The 17,954-nt window shown below is 32.5% G+C and overlaps 1 long non-coding RNA gene across 1 annotated transcript; it reads right to left on the bottom strand.

Moving 5' to 3' along the window:
* Positions 1-201: 201 nt before the first annotated feature.
* LOC127723692 (uncharacterized) lies at positions 202-1,444 on the bottom strand. Its single transcript, XR_007992212.1, has 3 exons — positions 1,353-1,444; positions 847-1,143; positions 202-257 (listed from the first exon to the last, which is right to left on the bottom strand). It is a non-coding gene; the product is annotated as an uncharacterized LOC127723692 (long non-coding RNA).
* Between the last annotated feature and the right edge of the window lie 16,510 nt (positions 1,445-17,954).

Below are 17,954 nucleotides of genomic sequence, written 5' to 3'. Positions count from 1 at the left end.
CAAATTTATTCATGTTCATAGTAAATGCTTTGAGTAAGTTATCAATTTTAATTGGACCTTGATTACCCTAAAGTAAATCACTGTTAATAAGAATATAGAAATATACAATCTCGATAATAATATGCTCATGAAGCACATGCATATGATTTATGTTGTAATCTAATTCCTTTAGACCTTTCAATTTTTTAAATCTTCACCTTCAGTTTGAACGGCTTTTTCATCTGTAGATGTGTTTGGTACTATGCAGGTGACGTTCACTAAAAGGCAAATTTTTAAGCTAAACATCTAAAAGTTTATACAATATTATAGGTGGTAAAATATATATAAAGGAAAAGGTATGATTGACCAATTTCTTGCTCCGTGGATTCAAACTGAAATGAAAAAGCATTATATATCTCCCATATAATATCATCAGTTGTTCTTGTTATATAATGGTGTCAGATAATATGACATTATTATGACATCAAGATCTAACCACAAATAACCGTATGACGAACGATCGGTATAAACTAGAATTGATATACTTCGCGTGTTTTTTTACAAAGTTCACTTTAAAGGTAGACCAAGTTGGTTTCCTGTAAGAAAATTTTTACCGACCGTGCGAGGGCTGTATAGCCAGTCCAGGTCGTTTAAACCTCCCATCATCAATGTACACAAGTAAAACACAAAACCAACGTGACAAAAAGCAACCAACGACAACCACTGGTATGTATATATTGAGACACTACAGAAACTTATTTGGACCATTATAGCTTACACAGCACATAAGCTAAAGTGCTACTAAAAGAACATTTCCTTTTTATAATATAACTATGTAACTACGTAAGTGCATTTAGATTCACAAACCTTCATTAGCATTCAAAATATGAATCGTTACGTAAACTCTACAAGGTATTTCTGTGTTGATATCACAGTCTTCTATCATTTTCGTAAGAAATGATATGACTGCAGCTTCAAATGCTTCAGGATCACTGAGTATACTTGATGCTATCGTTGTCAACATAATCAAAGAGCCTTTCCTCACAAACTTCTTCTTAAATTGTTCATCACTGTTTGATGGATTTCGTAGTGTTGCTTCTACTGCTTCTAGGTTCCAGTGCTCAGGAGTGGCTATTTGCCAAAGGACAGGACATTCCATTGAATCTAATTTTAAAATAGAACTATTGTATCTTTTTTTCTACAATTAACAAACAAACACAATCATAATATCATATTGCACAGTCTTAAAATTTTTTTTATGAATATAACGTTGCTGTTATAAGGAAACTCATTTTTTTCTTAAAAATACAACACAGGCTTCATAGTAATCGAGTGCTATAATGCAACTTATTACATATATAAAGATATTCTACCTGCACTTGTTTCCTCAGGTACAAGTAGGTTAGCAGGTCTTTCATACTTCACTAACAGCGTTAAGTTCTGTATTGCTCTTAATATTTCCACTAAAATAGAATCAACAAATGACAAAACATTAATAATATGTATTTCGAAGAATTTTTAAAACCTAGATGAACAAACATTTAAACTTGTTGTACCTTCTTATCTTTTGAACCCTTTTTGTTTTCGCAGTAAGGAAATTAACAACAAACACAATCAACAAATAGGATAGAAAAATTAAATTACAACCAACAATAAGATAACAAAAGGTGACACCAAAGAGACAGAGAAAAAAGATAAAAAATAGGGTGAAAGGAATAAAAAAGAAAATTGACATAGGCAACATGGGTTAGAATATTTTAAACCTGATAAAAGAAACATAAAAACAACAGAGTTAACGAATTATGCAGATATGAAAAAATAAAAAAAATAAAGTCCTGTTTAGAATATACAATTCATGTAAAAAACATAACATTTCGAACTGGAAAAATATATAAAAACTTTGCCTTGTGTCTTCTCTTGGTTTTCTTTTACTTCCTTGATCTCTGTCCTGGTTTCGTGCAGTTGGTTTCCTAACTGTTGAAACCTGCTTGCATGAGATTTTTTAACTTCGTCGACCTCGTATTTGATATAGCTTTCTAAGTTCTTCTCTGTATTTTGTATCTTTTCTGAGAGTGCTTTTTGTGCTTTTGCTGCAGAGACGCTTGTTTGTTCAGTTGTATGTTGTTTGATGTCTTTTGTATTATTGATTGACAGACTTTCAAGTCTGCCTTCCATACTTTTACAATGCCTGACATTGTTATTACAGGCGGATTTCAGCTCTTGTAATACCTTAGATTTAGTATTTTTTTTAAACTAGTAATAGATGTGCTCCTAAAAACTATAAATAATCAGACCAATAACGCATTTGTGAGCCTAACATCAAACGAGCGTATCTTTTACTGTAAACAATGTACTTATCGTCATATTTGCTTCAGAGGCTTTGCAAACATTGCCTAAGGTCATATGACATATTATTAACCTATACATTAATTGATATGGTCAATTTGAGTGTCAAACCAATTTGGCTAATAAGAATATCGATTGTGATTTAGCGAAAAAAAGGATTTCTCTAGACCTAGGAGGTTTCCCCTTGGCCTACAGAATGCAGCTGCCTATATTGTTTGGATCGATCAAATAGTAAGAAGGTGGGTCGAGTTTAACAGATTTTTTGGACAAAGGTATTTAACAGACTCCTTCCCAGTTTCTATAATTCAGCTTGGATCAAATGATTTAGGTATATTTGACATCAGGGAAACTATTCAGGAAAATAAAATGTGACCTGCTTCGGTTACAGACATTATATTCACCTAAGAAAAAATAAGGTCCGATATATATTAATGAGACCGTATTGACACAATGCCAATAATATTGTGGAAAAGCCATTGGAAGGGATCGCAAGATAGTGAATCTCCGGGTATAAAAATTGGTTCTGCAATCGGTGGATACGCAATGAAGCACAGTAATAAACGTACTAAAGAAAGCAATTTGTACAGATATGATGGGACACAAAGCTAGGTAATGATGGTGTTCTAAACAATTTACAAGGAGCACTTGAAAGGTTCATGATACCCGGAGTACCAGTAATAAGAAGCTGTTATTGATAGAATAACATGATAAACTCTGTTCGGGACTTCAATATGATGCCAATCAGTTTAAGATGGGTTTTGAGGTGAATTCTTTGGCAGTGCATGGATATACTCCACTTATTTGACGGGATATAACAAGACGAAAATCAAACATTTCCCCATATTGTACGCTAGCTTATGTTTGTGGTTCTCTTCTGTGTTTTACAGAGATTAGATTGGGTCTTCTTTGAATATCACAGAGAGACCGGTTGCTGAATTAGTCTCAGTTAGAAACTCAGTATGTTCTCATTGAGATATAAAATTAATACCTGCAAATGAGAACTAACCAGTACATGGAGAAAATGTTCTACGTATCGGGGCTTATTTTGTATACGATATCACTATTTTACAATGAGTATTGAAGCATTCATTGCCTGCTAGTGAAGTACATACTTACCAAAAGTAAAAGTTCGGCAGTTTTTTGCATTCATCTTGTCTTATCTTGTGTGCACAAAAATTCATACTTTGGCCATATCATTCCATATTAGTTGTTTATCGTATTTATCTTTGATACTCAAAATGAGATGAATTTATATATTTTATATAAACTATACTTCGTTAAAGAAATGGGGTGATCGTAAATGATATATAATAAAAGCAGCTGTAAGTCTTTGATATAAGATAAACTTGGAAGACCAATCACATTATATCGAATATACTTACATAATTTACCTCCTCGAAGTTTTTCAACAATTCTGTTATTTCTTCCTTATCTAAATCGATTTTGCGCAGGTACATGGTTTGTTTTCGAATTATTCCTTTGTAAGAAGGATCCGCCAGATCTACTAAAGCATTCTCTAATTCAGTCCATGCTGTATTCAAGGCAGTCAATGGGAGGCAGTTCATTGAATGAGCATGACAAATCTGACTTCTTTTAGTTGTAATTATATCCAATGCAGTGTTCTCATTTTGGGATAAATTCGCCAGATTCCGAAGAAGAAACGATAGTACACTAATATTAAGTTCGTGAATCGAAATATTTCGTTTGATATATTTGTGGAGACACACTTGTACAACATTCCTGTTATTACGGACAATATGTCCCCTATCTTCAGGACCATTATCACCATAAATCTTTTTAAATATCCAATTATCCATGCGACTCATTCGTTTAAGGTTGCAACCTGATGTCGGACATTCACAACATAATAACTTCTGAGATTGCCAGAGATGAATTATTTCATGTTTTTTGTCATCAAGAAGTAATTGAAAATTTCCGTTACATGTTGGTAAAAGTTTATATTTGGCAAAGGCAGTGAGAACGTCAGTGCCTGTGTCAACGACACATTTGAATAATCGTAACAATTCCTGTGCCTTGCGAGTGTTGGTACTCATTACAGTGGAGTATTAGCATATGTTTTCCATAATATGGTGTACTAATATCTCTTATTTAAGGTAAATATAATTAAAGATAAATTATTCTATTCCAGTGTGACACATTAAATTTGAATGCTTCCATTTTTTATCAAGTAAATGTTCTTTAATTGCAAGAGAAGTCTTCCTTTCTAATAATTGTTAGATACTTACATTCTGTAATATTTTGATGAAAAAGAATGTCTTCTATCCCTGAATTCATAAAATTTGCTGCAAAAACAAGTCGAAAATCAGCAGTCAGTAGAACCTTTCATACAAACAACAAAGACAGTTCCTTTCTATGATTGCAATTACCACTGGTAATATATATTCACCCATCAGCTAATATTTTCCAACGTTTCTAGCTATAAAACCAGGTTAAAGCCATCAATTTATTCGGAAAATGCCTGTACCAAGTCAGCAGTATGACAGCTGTTTTCCATTTGTTCTGTAGGTTGATGCAGTCTAACGTTTGATTTTGTCAGTTTTAATTTTGTATAGGCTTCCCCTCTGTAAATCTACAAAGGAAGTCCGTATTTTTTATATACTTTTATACGCAAAACAAATACCTGTTTAATAAAAACAAAAAAGACGTGCACGACTATACAGGGAAGTTTATTCAAAATAGATTTTGTATGTAGTCCATTGTATAGTGAATAGACCGATAAATATTACATTTAAATTGCAAAACCTTCATTGTGAAATATTAAATTTCCTTCTTTTATTCAATTTGAAATACCTTAAAGGAAAGCATGAATTTTATAAGATAAGATCGATGAAGATAGCAAAACTAATAAAATGCATTTTGCTGTCATTCCGGAAAATGTTAATTTAAATTTTTTTTATATATATATTTCAACATATAGTGTCTGTGCTATGACAATTATCTTCTATATTTATATTCTATTCTTGTTTGAAATAATGTTGTATCTGCTTACCCTACTGGAGCACACGAGATCATCTCCAGTTTGTAGTTGGTTCGTTTTGTGCTCAGTCTTTAGTTTTTTATGTGTGTTGTGTGTACTGTTGTTTGTCTTTTGGTCTTTTCTTTTTTTTTTGCCACGGCGTTGTCAGTTTAGATTCGACTTATGCATTTAAATATCGCTCAGGTACCTTTCGCCACTCTTTTGTAAATTTGTTTCGGCCTAATTTAACAAGAATGTTTATCTCTAGTTTAACAATAAACTCAACAACGTGGTATAAACCTAAAGTTGATCCAATGTAGGTATAGTCGAACAAGTCTTATCATTTTTTTTTATTTTATCATTAAGCAAACTAAGCATTTAATATGAAATATTCATTGACGATTTTGTCAGTAGGATCGTTGGTTTGATTGATTAGTTTTATTTTGTTTTTTCGTTGATATTTTTTGCACGTTCTAAACAGGCAAATTTGAGTAATGATTTGCCTACACGGGTTAATTCAGACTGTAGATAGTTCTGATCTTTTAACAATATGTTTTATATGTGCCATCATTCTCGAGCCGTAAATGACTAGTTTCCTTTACTGCTTGACAATTTTTTTGTTAGTAGATTAGTTCTTTTAGCCTGCTTTCAAAACAATAAATGCTGAGCACATACTGATATTTTATTACTTGTGACGTTTTAATTATAACGTTCTTTAATGTATTTGTTATTCTGATTTATACTTAAAATTATAGAGAACTTGCTTTTTTGAGTGCTTAAAATGACATTTTTCTTTAAGGATTTTATTTCATTAAATGCTTTCAAATTCATGGTTGCCTTAAATGAATTGACGTTGTTTAACAATAAGAAATAATATGGAGTAACAAAACTCTGTATATGAATGTGTTAACACTTTTGGGACAAAAGAAACATATATAACAAACAACACTCACTTTGTTACGTGTAAAATTGATATTATTGATATTAGTTTTAATGGAGCCTTCACGTTTTGGTTGATCGTTATGAAATATCCGGGTCACAGATGAAACACCATCTTATTAAAATCAGTTTTCCCCTCTTTCTCCTCATTTTAATTCAGTTGCTCTTATGTAGCGACGTATAAACAACCGAGGAAAAATTAAAAGCAAGTGCGGAAAACTAGCTGTTATTAGATTGCAGATGACAATGAAAAGGTTCCAGTTGTCGTAGCCGCAACCCATCTTCTATTTCCTCTATCATGACACCAACGAATCACCGAAATTATGCCACTACTAAAACAGGATATGCCCCCTTGGCATCTTTTGTTTTTTTTTTTTTTAATTAGTACAATTGTTGTGATAAATTACATTCAAGTCGATAAATACAATTTCTAGAAAAGCAAACAACAAAAATACAAAATTTTACTGTATAATCATGATAATACACCTACTAATACATTACTGGTAGGGATAACCAGTTAATATTGTTTCTGGTTTGAAAATTGGTAATAGACTTTGAAAATTAAAATAGTACTAAATAGTAAATAATTTTTTCTAACCGGATTTGTATCGTGTACAAATTTACTTTGGAGATTGACAATATTGTATTACTGTAGTAGTAGTAGTAGTAGTAGTAGTAGTAGTAGTAGTAGTAGTAGATATTTACAGAAACTAGTACATAGGATTACACTTTAGACTTACGATTACAGTTGGCAAAAACAATTTTTAAAAAAAGCAAAATTTTTTTTCACAAAACAGTCGATAGTAGAAGGTACATGTAGATCTTTTTTGTGTATAGGCATATAAAATTCCGCGGGAAAAAAATCCACAGAAAGATGAAAGAATAATCTTTTTTAAGCATTTATTTGCACCTCTGCCCCAAACGACAGTGGTTTGTTAAAAAATCAAAAACATGGGAAATACTCTCATCGAAAAGAGAAAAATTGAGTACGACTTTCTATATTTCGACGTGTTCGAGTGGACCGTTTTGTCTTGCATGAGAACGTAAAAAGCAAAACATATTTGATACATTATCTCGCTTCAGATTCTATTATTTTTATATATTAAGGCTACAGTTAATATAAAAACATTACAAATTCACAGTACTAAAAAATGAAATATATGAGTGAAGTGAATTACCTTTTTAATGAGTCATAATAACAGAGTACATGTAGGTGTGTTTGAATTAAAAAAAATACTAAAAGTACTTGTCGATAGATTTTAGAAGTGGATCTTGAAAATGCATAACTTAAAAAAAATATTTTTGTGTGTTTTGTATCTAGAGTAATAAGTCATCAACCTCTAAAATATTTAGTCTGCCTTACACGAAATATTTAATTTTTAAGTATTTTTTCCCGGACAACCGAAAATTGGTATAAGTCAACATGGGTCCTAAAAGTACATTAAAGGATGCTTAAAAGCTAGTAGATACATTTGTCTTTTAGAATACAACTGTCATAAAAGAATCGTAATGAAGCTATGTGGATAAATTTATCCTTTTTCAAGAGCTAAATTGGCAGCGCGTCAACCCCTACACTATAGTGAGTAACAAGTCTATATAATTTTCTACCATATTCTTGGGTTTTTTGACGATCTGTTGTCTTGTAGTCTTGTATAAAGTGTCATTTATTTTGTCTCAAACCAAAAAAAAAAAAAAAACAGCAGAGAACCATACGCTTTCCCTGAGAAACAGTACATTTCAATGTTATGGTTCTAGATGGTTCTAGTATGTGTCTTCCCTTACATAGAGTGTGATTTTATTTACAATTTCTTTTCGCTTGATATACCTGTGCAAATTTTATCCCGTTTAATCAACAGAATAATTTTGCGGAGAAACTTTGTGTTGAAATGTACACAGTCATAAGCGCACCCTATAGTACAAATTTTTATTTCGAATCAGGAGTTACTGCTTATACTTCGATCATGCTAGACCCACCCATGTTAATCTTAGAAAATAATTGACATCGTGGAAGAAAACGTTCCTACTAAAATGAGTCCCTAGACCTCTTTAAAACATTTCACAAAAACAAACAAATTTGAACCCCGTTGTCAATTTTTTTTTATTGGAAAAAATGGATAGTCTAATTCCACCTATTTGAGTACAACTATTCGTACAGTTTAAAAGAGTCAGAAAAATAGTTGAAATTTTATATTCGAAATAAAGATTTTCATTGTTGACGGTGTTGTATTTTTCCCGTATATTTTCGTATTTTAAGTCCAGAAAAAAATAAAGATTATAAAAATATACCAAACGTCAAGTGAAATGTCATGAGGAATGAGCTGTTTTTAAACACCAGCCCGCTGTTATTATTATTTTCTTAGCATAAAAACTGAATATCTTTTATATGCTCTTATTGATCGCCCCTTTTTTAACACTAAGTCTGACTGAAATCAACTATAATTGGCCAAAACTAGCCGATGCAACGGCAATTGCAAACTTGTCTTGCATGGCTCATATCAAATATAAAATGATGATTGTCAATTCTATCATACTCCGTACATTTACCGCATGTTCAACTTGCATGGATAATATAAGGTACAATAATTAATGTTTACATGCATTTCTTTAACACCCCGTTGTTCAACTATAGACAAACATCATAGGAGTTAAACTTTGTTTTGAAACGACGGTTTATATTAACACTTTGAGACGATCCCAGTTTAAATGCAACCTGAAGTGTTATTGTGATCCTAATTGTATGATAGTTTCCACAACTAGTTGTAGTAGTAATGAATATAGTATATTGGAACTAACCTCTTTTTAATCTCGATGAACAAAAGGAACATACAAACATAAATCAACGAAGAATAAAGATTGATATATGTCATTCAGAAAGCAACCCGGCAACACATAAATACCAAAAATACATCTAGAGAGCACCAAGATAGCAACGAATAACAAGTGTCTTTACATTTTGCCAAGCCCTCAATTGTCTGGTCATATAATTAACGTTGTAAATAAATTAAACAGAAACAATCAAAATTCTACTATAAACCACGATTCTTCATTTGACGAAGGCATGCAGTACCACACTCTGTATTGACGAGTTCTGGAAGTAAAGATGGTACATTATTATGTGGTGGGATGCAACGAGTATGTTCAAATCTCATTCTTCGTTCTTTTTAATCATATTCTCCATTGCTTTGCCCATACGTAAATACATAAAACTTGTCTTAATCATGCGTAATAAATAACTCAAAGGAAAAAGTGGGATGGAAAGATCCATACTGACTATCTTTGTTCTTACTATTACAATATCAATATTATAGGAAAAGAACATTTCTTTCGTTGTAAGGCCTGCAAACATGATATGACTGATAAATATAGATTATATCACTGCATCAAGTGTTATACGATCATTCTCCAATCGGTACAGTTAAGTTTTTAAATTGAAAACGCGAGGCTCTCCTGCCAATTCAGTATTTACAATGTAACTGTCTATTATTGATAATGAAAAAAAAAAAAAAGAACAACGAACAGTTTGAATAAGAAAAATTTCCATATGAATTAGAAACATGTATTTTGAGAAATTAGTGAAATAATATCGTCTGGGAAGCCGTAATCAAAAATCAGTTTTGTCATACACTCGACCAGGTGTTGCAACAATATTTACAACCGTGCACCGGCAAATCGTTTATTAGAAAATAAGATAAAGCACCGACGAACAATAGGTGTTGCAACACTAATTCGGGCCCTGTCATTAAGCAAATATCAGAAAGTAGTACATATTTAACACAAAATAGTTCCTACGCATGGATGTAACTTTAAAAATATATATATATTTATAACTTTTTGTATCAAATGAAAGCTGAATGACTGTTGATCATTGTAGAACACTTTTTGACTGATAATTTTGAATAAAAAAAGATGCAAGAAATTTAAAAAGGAGGGTAAATTTTGCCTGTTTGTCAGATCTGTAGGATATGTTTTGGTACATCCGAAATTCCAGGAACCAGTTCTCTCTCTTATATGCCATTGAAGGTACCTTGATGTTTTCAGTACAATTCACCATAAGGTGTTGCTTTGACATGCAAAGCTTGTCACTTTATTTGAACTTAAAACAAAAGAGCTGTTCCTGCTTGAAATTTGAGAATTTAATATAGAAAACAATGGTGCCATGAATTAGTGGTTTACTTCCATTAGCCTTATTTTATTTACCTAAGTAGGGAATAGATAGAATTGCTTATGAATTTGTTATGCGGTTTAAATATTTAAGTTTTATATTTATAGAAACAATCAAATACGACTTCAAACGTTTATTTAAAACAAATTGTATGCGACTGTCATACAAGTGAGAGCTTTTGATTTTGCCATTTGCTTAGGGACTTCCCGTTTAGAATTTTCCTCGGAGTTCGGTATTGTGTTATTTTACTTTTTATCGTATTTTAAGTTTGTCTATATTTGTACATGTAAATGATTGATTTAGAAAAAAAAAAGGAATTTTGCAAGAAGTCCATTTGTAAAGAGACGGAACTGCATAGGCTCATTAATACTTTTTACGATGTTTTGTATATGCTTAACCTTTTGAGAAATAGCAAGTACTTTACCACGGCTGCACCTTTTTGTCATGTTTATAGTTCGATGTCGCACAATCATCAAGTATTTGTTTACTCGGACTCTCATATCGATGCTTATTTTTCGAGAAGGTCGTCGTTTGTCATAATTAAGAAATGTACCAAAATTAACAGATGTGAATATAATTTTCAAGCGAACGTAGGAAGGTCTTTCTTTGGGAAATCCTGACAACACGAGGTATAATATACGATACGAAAAGCCTCAAAATATGCATTATTTGACTTAAATACCGTAAAAACTAATATTTTCTGCAAAAAACTTACCAATATCAGGAAATTTTAAAAACATAGAAGTTAAAGGTGTCATCCCCTTAAGGTGTCTAATTTCTCAAACGTGTCCAATTCATTTTCCCCAAACTGGTCCGACCATTGCTATTTGCCGAAAGGTCTCTACTTCAAGACGCCATTACATCTCAAAACTCTTAGTGCTAAAATGTCTACAGTCAGTTACTCCAGTACTTATTGGGTCGATGGCAAATTTAATCCATGGATATCTGGTTTCTGCTGCAGTCCAAGGTAAAAAAACAGAATCAAACGCTATCAAAGGCTATCAAAGAAGATGTCTTTTTTGGAGAAATTCCAGAAGATTAGAAAAGATGCTTAGAAAAAACCACAATGAAGACAACGCTTAATTGGTCAGGATGCGTAATTGGTTTCCCATAGCCGGAAATGTTAACTTTTTCTTCAGTAGCTCAGTCCATATCGTAAAGTTGGATATGTATGATGGCTCGTTTTGAAGCTGAAACATTTTCAAATGGTTCTTCGCCCACACATTTCATTTGAAATTGTTTGATAGATATAAGAAGATGTGGTATGAGTGCCAATGAGACAACTCTCCATCCAAATCACAATATGTAAATGTACACCACTATAGGTCAAAGTACGGCCGTCAACACGTAGCCTTGGCTCACACCAAACAGCAACCTATATAGGGCCCCACACATTACTAGTGTAAAACCATTCAAACAGGAAAACCAACGGTTTAATCTATATAAAAACGAGAACCAAACGAGAAACACGTATGAACCACACCAACAAACGACAACCACTGAACAACAGGTTCCTGACTTAGTGACAATGTTTTACATCTAGGAACACTGATCCTTAATAAACCGTCATTTGAACCCCCTTTGTCAATAACAAAATTATAGCACCTTTTGAAAAAATTTCGTTTCATAATGTAGAATTTTCTATTTGAGTCTAAGGTACCAGTACTAATGTTGTCTGGGTTTGATCTCAAATAACATTAATTTTGTGAAAATGATTGAAACAATTTTTCCTTAAGGTAGAGATGATCAGACAGACGCTTTTAAATTATGTACATCTTCAGCCATTCATGTTTTGGTGTCCTCAATCATGTTGGGGAGTTTTAGAGACGTCATATTGACACGTTTGGAGGGATGGGCACATTTATGATTGTCACATGTATAACAGGATCAGTAAAATACATAATTATTAAGCAACATTAACCAACGGCAAGTGAAGGAATATTCCAATGCTCTAATGTGTTAGCAGTTGCTGCTCTGAAGTGTTAGCAGTGTCTCCTCTAAAGTGTAAGCAGCTGCTGCTGTAAAGTGCAAGCAGTTGAAGTTCAACAGTGTTAGCAGTTGCTGCTCTAAAATGGTAGCAGTTCTTACTCCAAAGGATATGCAGTTCCTGCTCAATACAATGGTCTTTTCCAATTGTCGTTGTCTTCACTCACTCCTTTCCCATGTTCATAAAATTACTGAATGTGACTCAATACCGGATTTTACATTTAATTAGCAATTAAAAGAGTTCCAATATAAACAACAGGAACTGCATACCCCTCCAAAGCCTCATTTTTGACAATGGTCATATTACTCAACGTATATTTCAATTTTGTGTGTTAGTGCTAAATTAATGACGGCCGTCGTTTGTCTTTTCGTCTATATTTTATTTTGAACCTTTTGTTACCTGTCCGTTAACAAAAAAATGACTTTATTTCCCATTTGGTATCTTTCCGTCTTTTTATCATACAACAAAATATACAGCAGCGTCAAAATAATTATATTGCTACATGTACTACCTCACAATTAATAAGGCATTTGAGATTATCAATTGTTATAAAGGAGTGTCATATAGTGGTAATTTCAAAAAAAGTAATACGTTTTCATTTACATTTATTTTCTATATATGAATATAGATACAGCACATTATATTTGTTACAAGTAATTTACTAGATATATTTGAATAGCAGTTTAATCATTCACATCAATTACAGATGATATTCTATGTAATTTTTTTCTTTTTTTTAAATTTAGATAGAACTCTTTCTTTCCAATGAAATACAAAACATATAGCAAAACATATTATAGAATATTTTTCTACTAAAAAAAAACAATTACAACAATTGCAGTTGGTTGACAAGATTTCATGGCCTGTAACCAGGTGAACTTTATATCAAATGTATGATTACACATTACAAACAGACAACAGAATAATCCTGAAGGTAGATCGAGGGTTTAAAACAATTTTGTATCCCAAAAAGCTGAAAATGATCAATCTAAATTTTTAATGAGAAATGCAGACATGGAATTTGGTTGTCAGACTTATAGTTCTATAAACAAATCAAAAATAAATGTATCTCATGCATGTAATGGTAAAATATTCTCTTTACATGAAACAAAAAGGTTTCATCGATTCAAAATTTTAGTTTATTTTATATCAGGGAAGATAACTCAGATATTTTTAAAAAGATATGATCAATCAATAAACAAATAATTTACCTATTGTATAATGTAGCAGGTGAACTAAAACGTTCTTATTTTCTGAAATCACATTATTATCATTTTCTATTTAAAAATTTTATAGTTTTTAAATTTCTTCTATTCACATGAAAGTGTTGTTTCTTGATATAATTCATATAAAATATGACAATTTTGCACAACCGATCAGTGCGGAAAAGCTAAGTGCTCGATTCTTTTGATTGTATTTTTAAAATAAGTATAATATGAACTACATTTACGCAAAGTATAAACAAAATTACATTGTTTTCAATTTCGAATCATTGTCTATCTTAAATTCAATTGCTTTTTACCAGAAAACATGTTGTGCAATATTATGATTTTCAATGTGCACCCGTTATTTTTTATTATTAGAGACTTTGTGCACTCTGCATTATACCAAAGGCAAAATGATACATTTTCCTTAGCCCTTACGAAACTTGGATGTCTTTTCAACGCTAAAATGAGACACGTGTTTTTAAGTGCAAAATTGATAGGCAAGGGAGATAAGTACAAATTCCGTTAAGAAAAGCAACGGGAACCTATATTTTTGGGATCAAGTCTAGCAAGGTTTCGTTAAACAAATCAACTTTCTAAAGTCTGTATCTTAAAGAAGGCTATCATTGTCATCTATGGGGAAATTAAATGTTTATTGCAAGGGACACGTTCCTTAAGTATAGACGACAACAAATGAATTATTATTATATTTTCATGAAGTCATATCTGGAGAATGCATTGCTGCAGACACCACATCATTTAAAAATACTAGTAAAGAATAAAATTAACGATAGCGGAAAAAAATAACAATCCCCTGTGTCGTACTTCATGGTATGAAAACAGTTGTATTCCAAATCTTCTGAATAAATTAAAGTCACTTGACGTTGGTATTAAATGCATTGCTAGTTTTACAAAACATTAATGTGTACTGAAAGAGGAGATCACCAACTTCCACTGTCTAGCACATTTCAATATTTGTAAACGAAAATACAATATTGTACATTGTTAGCTTAGGAATTAGGCAAAGGTTTTAACGCTTTTTTTTTGTAACTGAGCAATTGTCTGAAAGCTCAAAATGTGCTTGTGGCGAAAGTATTTGTTTTATGTTTGTCCGCTGTATACTGGACATAGATTTAAACTCTAATGTAAGATAAGGAAACTCAAAAATATTAATCCTGCTCTATGGTTGCCCAGACCCTAATATGATTAAAATATTTACAAATGTACAATGTATATTGAAGACAAGAATATTTCAATAAAGTTATAATGACTTGTATGATTTTGATATTGACCCTTTTTTTTATCACCAATGCTCCACATTGCTCCAAATTGTTTACTTATAACTACATTTCACTTCTCTTCTCCTGAACCAATATAATGAATTACGTTAATATTGATTCTTCATTAAAACATTTATAACTTAAATAAATTTTACAAGCAAAACGTCTAGATATTAGTCAACGGTCTTCCTTACGAGGGCGCTGGATCGTTACGTGTAACAATAAATGTACACAATAAATAAATTATATAAACGGTTAAAAAGGGGTTCAAAACAACACAAATATTAAACTAGCGGCTTTAAAGGGTCTTTGTCGCTCACCTCGGTCTATGTGCATATCAAACAAAGGACACTCTCCAACATTGAAGACGAGCATAGACTTCATGACAAAAATCTCGATTTTGTTGATCTTGTATTTCTGATCTTTTAGCCTGTTTAGTTTTCTCTATCTTCTTTACTTTAGCTCAAAACACAGAAGATGGTAAAGCAAAACTTATTTAAGGGCAATCACTCCTATGAAGAGTGACAGTCTACCAACTATTTCGGCAACATTTGACTTTTTAATAGATCTTGCCTTGCTGATTATTTTTGTGATTTAAAGTTTTTTTTCTATTATAATTTAATTTAATTAGGCATATCTGGGAAAAAAATGTATATCTCTAAATAACATAGTTTTCATGAAAATAGGCAAAAATGAAAAAAATGGTAAAATTTGTCATTTATGAACAATAACTCCTTTAGAATATGTCTAAAAGTTTTGACGTATATGGACAATTAGAAGAGCTCATTATTCTGAGCATTTTTGCTCGTTTCAGATGTTCTCTTATTTATAACGGTTCAAAAAATAATAGACAAAACTTGCATTTTACCCCTATGTTCTATTTTTAGCCATACTGTATTGTTGGTTGGTAAGTGGGGTCATCAGACACATTTTTTAAAACTAGTTACCCTAATCATGATTGTGGCCACGTGTGGTTAATTTTGTCTCAGTAGTTTCAGAGGTCAAGATTTTTTTAAAAGATTATAAGAATTTGCCAAAAATTGTTAAAAATTGACAATAAATGCCCGGAAGATAGATCTTGACCTCATGAACATGTTTTTTCTAAGTTAGATTTGCTCTAAATTCTTTAGTTTCAGAGATATAAGCCAAAAACCAACTATAACCTCTATGTTCTATTTTTAGCCATGGCGGCCATCTTGGTTGATCGGTGGGGTTATCGGATACATTTTTAAAACGAAATACCCTAAGGATGATTTAGGCAAAGTTTGGTTTTATTTGGCCCAGTAGTTTCAGAGGAGAAGACTTTTGTAAAAGTAAACGGTCGACGACGGACGATGGACGACGGGCGCCAAGTGATGAGAAAAGCTCACTTGGCCCAAAAATTTGATATTGCTGTTGTTTTGTACAGTTTGTATGCGTTTATATTGTGGCCATATATATATATATATATATATATATATATATATATATATATATATATATATATATATCCAGCTGCTCACTCTGGTTCTGAATGCAACAATTTCACCTTTAATGGTGAACATTACCTTCAGATAAACAGGACAGCGATGGGGACGAAAATTGCACCGTCATACGCCAATATTTTCATGGGAAAATTAGAGAAACAAATTATTTCAACATCTTTATCCAAACCTCTGTCTTGGTTCCGTTTCATCGATGATGTTGACATGAAATGGATTGAATCCCAACAAAAATTGGATGATTTTATCAGACATGCAAACAACGCAAACCAGTCAATTAAATTTACATATGAAATTTTCGACTCCAAAATATCTTTCTTAGACACTACTACCGCTATTAAGGACGGTGTCATATCAACAGATCTCTACTGTAAACCTACAGATAAACATCAGTACCTTTCTCCCCAAAGCTGTCACCCCAAACACTGTACAAAAAGTATCCCGTACAGCCAAGCTCTCGAAGTAAAGCGGATTTGCTCCTCTGAGGAGGCTGTCACTAAACGGTTACAGGAACTTCGCCGTTTTTTTACCAAACGAGGTTATAAGAAATTGGACAAAGATAAGAGATTTGCGCGTGCTAATAACAACAGCCGCAATAACCTATTACAGTACAAACAGAAGAGCAGCAAAATAGTTCCGTTTGTTTTAACATACAATCCCGCCTTTACTAACCTTTCACGCTTGATCCGTGCCATTTAGCAAACTATTGCCAAGCACCCAAAATTATCCAAGATCTTTCCAATCCTCCTGTCTTAGCTTTTCAGAGACCAGCAAGTCTGAAAGACTTATTTGCGAGAGCTGACGTCTCCTCTTATAAAAGCTGTTCAACTGCAGGATGGTGCAAGTCGTGTGGTAACAGACGATGTCTGACTTGCCAACAAATACTATATACTCAAACATTTATTTGCCACTGGGTCTGTGTACACTATATTTTGTAATGTAACTTGCAAAACACAGAATGTTGTATACCTTCTTCAGTGTCGATGTGGCATGCAGTATATTGGCGAGACAGAACAGCCATTCAACAAACGCATGAATGGTCATCGAAGTGACTACACCTGCAAGCCCGACCTCCCCGTAAGTCGTCATTTGAGATCACCTGGGCACGCCCAAGCTGATCTCAAAAACCTAACAATCACAATCATAGACCACAACGAGGGTTGGTCAAGGGCCGAAAGATTTGCTCGGGAAAGGTTTTCGATAAGAAAGCTAAGGACAGTTTCCCCAGACGGCATAAATGAAAAAACATAGAATGAGTCACTCATTTATCCTACCATCACTCATTTTCCTGACATCATTTGTTTCCAGTTACTGCGGCTTCCTTACTTGACTCTTACAGTTTTAAGGATTCTTTTTGTAAATTTTTAATTTTACTAGTTTAAATACCAGGGTTCTTTTCATTTGGTAGTAATGTACAAGTACGCATCCACGTCCAATTTTTTAACCTTAGTCCAAATTTACTATTATTTTTTCTTTTCATTATAAAACTGCTATTTATTTGGGACGATAAATACGCAGCCTCTGTTTGACATATTTTACCAGCTTATATCGATCAGTGCTGTTTTTTTTGGGAATGTATTTACACGCAGTTGTTGTAA

Source organism: Mytilus californianus, unplaced genomic scaffold (assembly GCF_021869535.1).
Source record: "Mytilus californianus isolate M0D057914Y unplaced genomic scaffold, xbMytCali1.0.p SCAF_13, whole genome shotgun sequence".
NCBI lineage: Eukaryota > Metazoa > Mollusca > Bivalvia > Mytilida > Mytilidae > Mytilus > Mytilus californianus.
Note: the sequence above shows the minus strand (reverse complement) of the source record. Positions and strands in the feature narration are given on the sequence as shown.